A 10,097-nucleotide genomic window follows, 5' to 3' on the forward strand; every position below is an offset into this window, starting at 1 on the left:
AAACTGCCCATCAAAGGCAGGTAGGAATTTACTGTCCCTTAGCAGGTCAATTAATTCTCTGCTAACAACAGCACAAAAACCACAGCAAAAAAAAAATCAGCATGCTCCATAGTATTTAAGCACTATCTAGAGCCCATAGCATTGTATTGAAAATATGCAGAATACAATCCACAATTCCCCAATAGGTGAAGAACCAGGAAGATCTTGAGGTCACACTGTAGAAAGGCTAGTAAACAGAGGCCAATTCTGATGTATCACAGGTGTTTGAACCATTGAGAATTTAAAGTAGACTTTTATGCCCGTGGAAGAAAATGGAGAGACAGACATAGAGAAAGAAAGTCATACAGATGAGAGAGATATAAATGGAGAATTAGAGAAGGAAAGACAGGTGGTAGAGTAGGCAGGCAGAGAGATATAAAGAGATAGAAATAGAGACAAGGAGAGAGAGAGTAAGACAGAAGAGAGATGAAGAGAAACAGGCGAAGGAGACGGAGCTGGAAAGAAAGACAGAGAAAGACTTAGAGGGGTGAGCAGTGATAGTCAATACAGAAGATCTGTGGACACAGAGATGGAGAGACAGAGACTAGTCCAGAGAAGTGGTGGAGAAAGCCAGGAAGAGACAGGGAAACAGAATAGCACAGAAAGAGAGAGAGAGAGCGCCAGTGCAAGAGACAGAGCTGGGAAATGCTTAACAGAATTGTGTTTCCTTATTTCTCTTTTCCTTTCTTTCTTTTTTTCTTCCAATTTCTCACCCTGCACTCCTATCTCTCTCTTTCTTTGGGTACATTGTGTCTAATGAATATATGCTAATGCCAATATATTGTAATTTTTTCAACATCATAGTCGATAGTACTTTTACATTCTGGTTTTCTCTCTTATTATTTTTTTTTGTTTGAAAATTTTTCTTTCCACTCTAGACTAATGGAAATTTTCTCCTTTCTTATTTTTTTCTGAATTTATTTACTTATTTTTGGCCATGTAGCATGGCAGGTAGCATCTTAGTTCCCAGACCAGCGATCTGACTGGTGCCCTGCAGTGAAAGCAAGGAGTTTCAACCACTGGACTGCCAGCGAAGTTCCTCTCCTTTTTTATTTTTAAACCGTGATGCTTCTGTTCCCGAAAGGATTTTCCAGGACTCCAACGCACCCACACTTGCTTCATGTACAACAGCCTGGAACACTCTGCTCTCAGACTACTTCATGTCCTCTGCACCCTTGGTCCCGATGGCACAGGGAAGACCAGATGTAGTCCTGTCCCTTCCTCACTCCCCAGCTGTCTGTTGTGAGCCTAGAAAATGAATTATCCGAGAGACAGTGGCCAAAACAATGACCCTGGGGGACTTCTTCTTTCATTTTATTATAAATATTTTAAACATATATCCAAGCATTTTTACAAAAGTAGTGGGTGAAAATCTGTATGCACATCATTTCAGTCCCACTATGGTTTCACTATGCTAGTCTGATCTCCTACTTATCCACCTATGAGTCCAAGTAAATCAAAGGGGAAAATTTTAATAATGTCACCACAAACACGCTTGTCCTTGAGGCCTGGTGACATGAACAAACATTTCTGTTAGATTTATGCCTCATAGTGGAAACACAGTGTATCTGAATACCTTTCAATAGGTTTATTGTTCCTTGTATACGCAGAAACTATTCATGTTCTTTGCTCTTTTTTTTTGGTCTATTTTTAATGATTTCTTTCTTTTAAAACTCAATTTATTTAAACAAAAAAACCATTTGAGTGTTTCTCCCATCTCCTGCCACTTGCCTCTTGTAATCACTGATCTGTTCTCTGTTTCTCCACATGTAAGAGACATTTATGATATTTGTCTTTCTCTGTCTTACTTTTTCACTCGGCATAATACTCTTAAGTTCCACCCATATTGTTGCGAATGTCTGAGTAGTATTCCATCGCAAACATATACTACAGCTACTTTACCCATTCATCTGTTTGCTGATGGATACTTAGGTTGTTTCCAAGTTTTGATTGTTGTAAACAAAGCAGCAATGAACATGGGAGTGCAGATACCTTTTCAAGTCAGTGGTTTTTTTTTTTTTTCAGATCAATACCCACAAGTAGAATTGCTGGATCACATGGTAGTTGCATTTTTAATTTTTCAAGGACCCTTCATACTGTTTTGATAGTGACTGTGCCAATACACATTTCCACCAAGAGTGCACAAGGGTTCTATTTTCTCCTTATTCTCACCCACACTTGTTAGTTCAAGTCTTGTTGATAACAGCCATTCTGACAGCAGTGAGATGACATCTTGTTGTATTGATATCCATTTTCCTGAATTTCAGATAAACATCATATTTTTTTAGTGTAAGTATATCCGAATGTTACATAGTACTATGTAAGACATTTTTCTCCACTAAATCTAGCAACCCTAGGTGAAGGGCTTTTACTTGATGATGAAAAAATTTCTCTTATTTAATTGATTTGTAAGCACACACACATACACATTTAACTTTGAGGAGAGTTAAATGTAGATCAACACACCTGGTATCAATTTCTCATAATAAAAGAGGGGTGAATGCTTATTGGATTTGCGGGTGGTTGCCTCAAAGTTTGGAGAAGGCAATGGCACCCCACTCCAGTACTCTTGCCTGGAAAATCCCATGGATGGAGGAGCCTGGTAGGCTGTGGTCCATGGGGTCGCTAAGAGTCGGACACGACTGAGCGTCTTCACTTTCACTTTTCACTTTCATGCATTGGAGAAGGAAATGGCAACCCACTCCAGTGTTCTTGCCTGGAGAATCCCAGGGACGGGGGAGCCTGGTGGGCTGCCGTCTCTGGGGTCGCACAGAGTCGGACACGACTGAAGTGACTTAGCAGCAGCAGCAGCCTCAAAGTTTATCTACAGATGTAAAAAGGAAGGTAGTGCAGGGAAATGACAGAAAAGTGGTTCCTTGAGAGAAAGACTATAGCAGCAGTATTAACACTGAAATATTGAGCTGCAGGGAACTTAGCCTGATTCGGGTCTGCTCACTCCAGCAGGCAACATTTGTCCGCGTTTCTCTGTGCACCCCCTAGCTAATCCCTCTGCTTGCAGTTCTGAGCTCTCAGAGCTCAGGCTTCTCTTCTCCTGTGGGGGAGGTGGCTGCTCCCAGCCTGCCCTCCAGAAAGGGGTTGGTGCAAAGAGGCAGGACTCCTCCCCAGGCCTCACCCAGCACCCACCCCTTCTGGGATCAGCCTGGTGGTCTTTAAGAGAGATCCTCGCTGACTCCCCTGCCTGTCACATCTGCTGGGAAACTCGGTCTAGCTCACTGTCCCAGGCATGCTGCGGGTCCCAGCACTGCTTCTGGTTTTCCTGGCTCCCGGTAAGTGTGTTGCCTGGATGCTCTGGGGATTTTTCTGTACTTTTTGGCAATGGTGAGGGGGAGGGTCATACTAAGAAATGGTGTTTCTCTTCCTCATGATTTTTTATTGCTTTCCCCATTGCAGTCACACAGGTATCCTCCAACATGGAAGAGGACAAGTTGTCAGTCATGAGGGCGACTGGATCATCTGTTGTAATCGATTGTGATCTTACACAAAACTATATCCACTGGTACAAATTCCAGGAGCTAACTGTACCCCGACGCCTTCTCTACTATGATGTCTACTACTCAAAGGTTGTGTTGGACTCAGGAATCAGCGAAGGGAAATACCATGTTTACAAAGGCACAGGGAAGGGCTACACAGTTGTAATCTCAAACTTGCAAGAAAGTGATTCTGGCACGTACTACTGTGCTGTCTGGGAGAAGCACATTGGTTTAGACTTCCTTTACACTGCACTGGAAATTTTGCTTGTGGCTGCCAAAACAGCCCTGATACACAGGATAGACCAACCCCTGTCTCACTTCTTGCCCCCACTTCTTTTTACTCTGAATGAAGAGAAATCCTGAGCTCAAGGCCCAGCCCCAGTCACTGCCACCTCCCATCTCCCCTCGGCAGCCATTGTTTGTTGTTTAGCCAACAGTCAAAGATTCTTCCTAAAAGCAGGTCTCCATCTTAAGGCCTCAGGTAAGCAGCTGGTAGGCAGCATATTGTTTTAACATCCCTAAGAGCTGGTGGAGTCTATTCAACCTTCTCTTGAGGACAGACAGAGCACCTCGGATTGATCTATTAAGGGGAATATTTAGGAGAACAAAATGAATGTTAGTTATATTGAATCATTTATCTGATCCTTTTCCAGAGAAGATGGCTAGGAATGAAGCATCTTCGTTATTCACGATTATGAAATATGAGAAAAGACGGAGTGAAAACTTGGATTCCTGAAGCCCAAGCTGGTATCTGACCTATCTTTTGGACAAATTGATATTTTCTCAAATAAGCAACCAGGGCATGAAATGTAGGAAAAGGGGGATTGATGTAGCTATGCCAATCATAGTATTCTACTTACACCTTCTGTTGAAATTCAGCCCACAGCCAGAACTGTTCTGTATTAAACAAGTAAAGCCAGAGGTTCTTTTCACTCCCACCCCCGATATTGACATGACCAAGCCCCAAAATGGAAAGAGACTTAGATTTTTTTTCAATAATTTAAGTTAAAGAACATTTTGGGTGAATAATTAAACAATGAGTGGTATCTATATCAGCTGAAAAGTCATGTAAGAAAGGGTGTGACTTTCTTATTGGGCTAGGTTTAAGGACATAAAATTAATACTGAAGTACAGAAATGCTGTATTTATATGTATGTGGTCTCTTGTGTATGTGGTCTCTTGTGTATGCGTGTGGGCTAAGGCGCTTCAGTTGTGTCTGACTCTGTGAGATCCTATGGACTGTAGCCTGCCAGGGATAGGCAGTACTGTCCATGGGATTCTCCAGGCAAAAATACTGGAGTGGGTTGCCATGCCCTCCTCTAGGGGGTCTTTCCAACCCAGGGATTTAACCCGGGTCTCCTGCATCTTCTGCATTGCAGGCAAATTCTTCACCACTGAGTCACCAGGGAAGCCCCTCTTGTGTATAGTATCCTCCAAATTTCTATCAGAACAGTGTTTCTTAAGCTGTGGTCCATGGACCACCTGAGTCAGAAGCATTGGGTTGGAATAAAAGTCCCCATTCTGGATGGCACCCAATATCGTGAACACAAATCTTGGAATGAAGCCTTAAAATGTGCATTTTTCAATAAGTTCCACAGCTGATTTTTACTCAAATTGATTTATATCAATTTATATCAACTGCTGTGTTAGAAGTAACAGATAGTGACATGTCTCCCTCTGAAATGGGCCAGTTCCTGGCCTCACACGAGAGTAGATTCTAGAACAGTGTTCATGGGCTTATCCCCAGCCCAGAAATGCTTCCTTTCTTATTGCATCCTGGGTGCTGCTGCTCTCCCAGGTCATCACATTTCTCCATGAGAATCCCACAACCACAGGTCAAAGTTTCTGGCCCTTCTCACTCCTGTGACTGCAGGCAAGAAGGAATTGGATAGTAAATGCACTGACTTTAACTTGGGCCTCAGTACCAGGGACCACGCACTAGTTTGGAGCTTTAAAAAAGATTGAGACAAAAACTACTTGTCATTTATATTTTTCCAATGTTGTCTAGGCTTTGTTCGGCACATTTATTTCTTTGATCCACTTTGAATTTAAATTTTGCATAAAAAAATTGGACCTGCACAAATGGAGAGACATAACATATTCATGAAAGAAAAGATCAATATCATAAAGATGCTGATTTTTCCCAAATTCATGTAGGTAAATCGGCTATAATTCCTATCAGAATTAAGAAAAGATTTTATTTTTGTTCTATGATATAGAACAAAATGTTTGAAACATAGAGAATTTCTATTTATTGGATAAAGCATGATTAAGTAATGAAACAGCCCAAGTATTTGTGTAAATAATGACAGGAATAGCACTATGCTGTTCACTATGTGGGGCTTCCCTGGTGACTCAGATGGTAAAGAATCCACCTACCAATGCAGGAGATGTGGGTTCAATCCTTGGGTCAAGAAGATTCCCTGGAGAAGGAAATGGTGACCCACTCCAGTATTCTTGCCTGGAAAATTCCATGGACAGAGGAGCCTGGTAGGTTACAGTTCATGGGATCTGAAAGAGTTGGACATGACTTAATGACTAAACAACAACAATATTATCATTTCCTAGGAGTCATCTTGACACAATAAGTACTGATTTTGGTGTGAGATGACTCTAAATTAGAAAGTGTATTTATATGTTCCAAATTTAAACAGTGGACTTCATAAGTTAGTGTAGCTTTTGTTTCTAATGACCAGGGAAACATGATATCTCTTTGCTTCTAGAATTTTGGTTGTGCTAGTAGCTAATACATGAACTGACCCTTACTGAAAGCTTCTTACGTGGAAGATATTGTGCTGTATCTTGCATGCATTTTCTATTTAATCCTCATTACTCACCTTGTGGTGTTATAATATTTCTCCCTGCCCCTACTTTATGGATGTGTTTTTGTAAGTTGTTAAAATTAAGTTCCTTCAAATAAGCCACACAGCTCTATCTGGGGATTCAACCCAGAGTACTCGAATCAATCGTTCACATAATTAATTCTCTATCCCTCCTCTAGGATCAGACATAGAGCAAGAACACCAAAGCCAAGGCCCTAAGACAAGCCAGCTTCATGGGCAGGAGTGTGAGTGCATGGGCTTCTGAGTATCACAGATTAAACTTTAAACCCCAGTTCTTTTATTTATTAGCTGTATGAAAATGCGATAATTCATTATGTGGTCCTCATTGATCAATTGGGAGTAATTACACCCAACTCAGTTATTACAGAGATAAGATCACACATATGGAATGTCTCCCACCAGGTGTCCATTTAGCTGGCACAGAATCAGTACTAGTCGTTGGCCCCTTCTACTACATGACGGTTCTAAGGTGAAGTAGAAGCTCTGACTCTGGCCCTGCTGATCTCGCCTTCACTCCCTGTATTAGGGGCCCGAAACTCAGCCAACACCTGACCTGACCAAGGGGAGTAAGTTATGAGCAGCTGAGCCTTGGATAGCCTTTCCATATCAAGTGCTAGAGATTCTGGAGTTCTGACTCTGTGAAGATGAAGTATGGAAAAGGGAAATTTCCTCAGGAACACACTCAGCCTTGTGGTTCATCCAGTAACCAAGGCAGAACCATTATCATTAATGTTAATTATTTCTTGACATCATGTATTTCCTGCAAAATTTCAAAGAAGAGTAAGTGCCATTGTTCTATAACATCACAGCCATGATGAGGGACATTCAAGACAGAGAGGTGAATGAGGTATGAGCTCCTAAAGAGTCTGAGAATTTGGGTTAACCACTCTCTTTCATTTTATACAATGTTCTCTTTAATAAACTCCACCCCACTCCAATGTGAATGCCAGCAGATTTCATGGGTTTTATCCCTTGTAGGAATCTCATTGATGCATAATATGTAATGGCTCAGATACTTCTAAATCAGCGATTCAACTTGGTATTCATGCTAAACCTTTTCATGTCTGAGGTATTTGTTGCACATGGAGTTGCAGGGTTACAGAGCAGTTAAGAACGTGCTCTTTATAGTCAGGTTGCTGGGAATGAAATATGGTTTCTGGTACTTTCTAAATGTGTGACATCAGACAAATTAGTCCATCCTCAGTTGATTTGTAAAATGGGAATGAAAATAACAATCTCATAGATTATTGTATAATGAAGTAAGATTAGAGCTTTGCTTGCAAAGTTCTCAGAATAAGTGCCTGGTATTTGGATTGTGGTTAATAAAGATTAGTTGTTATTATAATTAGGAGACATGGTGAGGGCAAAGAAGATGCTAAAATCTCTCAGAAAATTGTTTCCCCCTCTAGACTCATTCTTCAAAAGAACAGGTAACTAATCAAAGGACTTCTCCTAGATACCCTGCAGCTGCAGCTCATGAACACCTCTACCATTATACTTACCTCCTCCTCCTCCTCCTCAAGAGTGCAGTCTACTTTGTCATCATTGCCTTCTGCATGTACAAGAGAACAGGTATCAGCAACAATGGGAAGAGCTCGTGCCAGAGGGGCCCCAAAGGGGTCAATGTTCCTTCATCATCTATTGTCTCAAAAAGTGTCTGCTGAGGATCTAGCCTGACTTCCTTTCTGCATTTGGGTTATTTCTATTCACATGGTATTTTTCTATTATATCTTTATTTTGCAAGAGTTTTTCAAATCTTTGGGCAGACAGTTTGACTCTGTATCAAGGAATTCTGCCATTAATCAGGGGCAGGGTCCAGGGCTGGTCTAGGGGAACCTCTCCCACCACTATCCCCACAACCTCATCAGCTCCTCCAGCCCTTGAGTCCTTGTATCTCCTGAGAGCACACAGTGGTCAGCTCTCTGTCTTCTTCTCCTTCAGCTCCTCCACACAGACCATGGCTGGGACCTTCACTGCCATATACCCTGGAGCTGCCAGGTTTGGTACTTAAATTCTGCACCTTGATTTTCATAACAGGCACAAAAAATTTAAACATATCAAAAGCTCACATTTGTCTTTGAGTACTTTAATTTCATGAAATATAATGAAGGCTAGAAACAGCATGACAACTGAGCTATCAAATTCAGCATTGGTTGTAATAATGGTCATTAACACATTTCTATGTCTAACGTGATTATGGTGTTTTCTTTGGGGCCACTGGATCCAGTGGATGTGTGTGTGTGTGTATGTGTCTGTGAGTGCCTCAGTCGTGTCTGACTCTTTGTGACCCCATGGACTGTAGCACCCCAGGCTCCTCTGTCCATGGAATTTTCCAGACAAGAATACTGGAGCGTGTTGCCACAGCCGAACTAAGGTGCCAGGATTCTTCTCTTTCAAAGTTGCCAGATTCGGACTCATTGGCTTGAGACGTTCCTATGGTGACAGTGTGACACCCAGCATGATTTGCACTGTGTGTGCTCAGATTGTACTAGTGTCTCACAAAGTATAGACTCCTGATTCTCACATTAACTCCATAAAAACTGCACCAACACCAGAGGGGTGTCAGGTGGAGGGTTAAGCAGGTAGATTCTGACCCCTGAGGACCAGGGTTTGAACCCTGAGTCTGTATTAGCATCTGTGTGACCTCAGGCAGTATTGGAATGCTCTATGTCATTGAATCTTCATCTATGTAATGAAATTACAGTGCCCTGTTTCCTGGAGTGTGAGGAATAGATGAGCTAATGCTGCTTAATCCATGCAAGTCTTGAACAACATTAGTGTCTACTGTCACAGCTCTACTGTAAAATCAATAGATTCCATACATACCCAAAAGCCCTGAAAACCATCCCTAACCACATTCCCCACAGACAGGTTAGATGTGGATGGAACAGGGACTCAGTTTCTATTATTCACCAGGTAATCTCATGAATCCTCTAAGAGCCCTTGAAGGAAGGTACAGGTATAGTTCACAGTTCACAGATGGAAGAGGCAGAGTTATCTGCTCATTGCAACTCTGTTTTAAGTAACAGTCATTTAGAAATGAATCTCTCTGATCTCAGACCCTGTATTTTGTTACCTAGTGTGTCTAGTTCACTCACAATAAAACGAGGTCCCAGAGAGACTAAGAAGTATGCTCAAATTTAAACACAGAGCAGTGCTGGGTTCCACATGGGCCAGGTCAGCCTGACTTAAAACAGGCTGCATTTTTTTTTTCAATATATCAGTGGCCCTCTTATTATAACTGAAAATAAATGATTAGAGAAACAGATTGCTAAGTGAATAAATTAATAAGAAAGAAAAGTCACTGAGGTCCAGACTTCATCACAGGCCGGGCATCAGACTTTAAAAACGCTCCTTCAGTAATTTTAATGTGCAGCCAGGTTGAGCAGCTCAGATTTCAGGCATCAAGAAACCATCACATTGTTTCTTTGCATACAATCAGCTTTACTGTGAAATAAATCAGTGGAAAACCACACAGAGGTTCCCATTCCAAAACACAAAAGACCAATCAGATACAAGATGGATGAAATCTAATTTAGATCAATTCCTTTGTTGTTATGAATTTGATCAGACCTCTCTAGACAAAATATGTGGCCCTGGTCTTCGAGACTTGGAACTATTTCTTCATTGTGAAAAAACAGTGTATTAAGTGTAGGAGGCAAGAGGGAAACTTGCAAATCACTGAAAGTTTTGTGCAGCTGATTTTACAGCCAGGGCCCTGCTG

This window comes from Giraffa tippelskirchi, chromosome 10 (assembly GCF_054371585.1).
Source record: "Giraffa tippelskirchi isolate mGirTip1 chromosome 10, T2T-mGirTip1v1.2.pri, whole genome shotgun sequence".
NCBI lineage: Eukaryota > Metazoa > Chordata > Mammalia > Artiodactyla > Giraffidae > Giraffa > Giraffa tippelskirchi.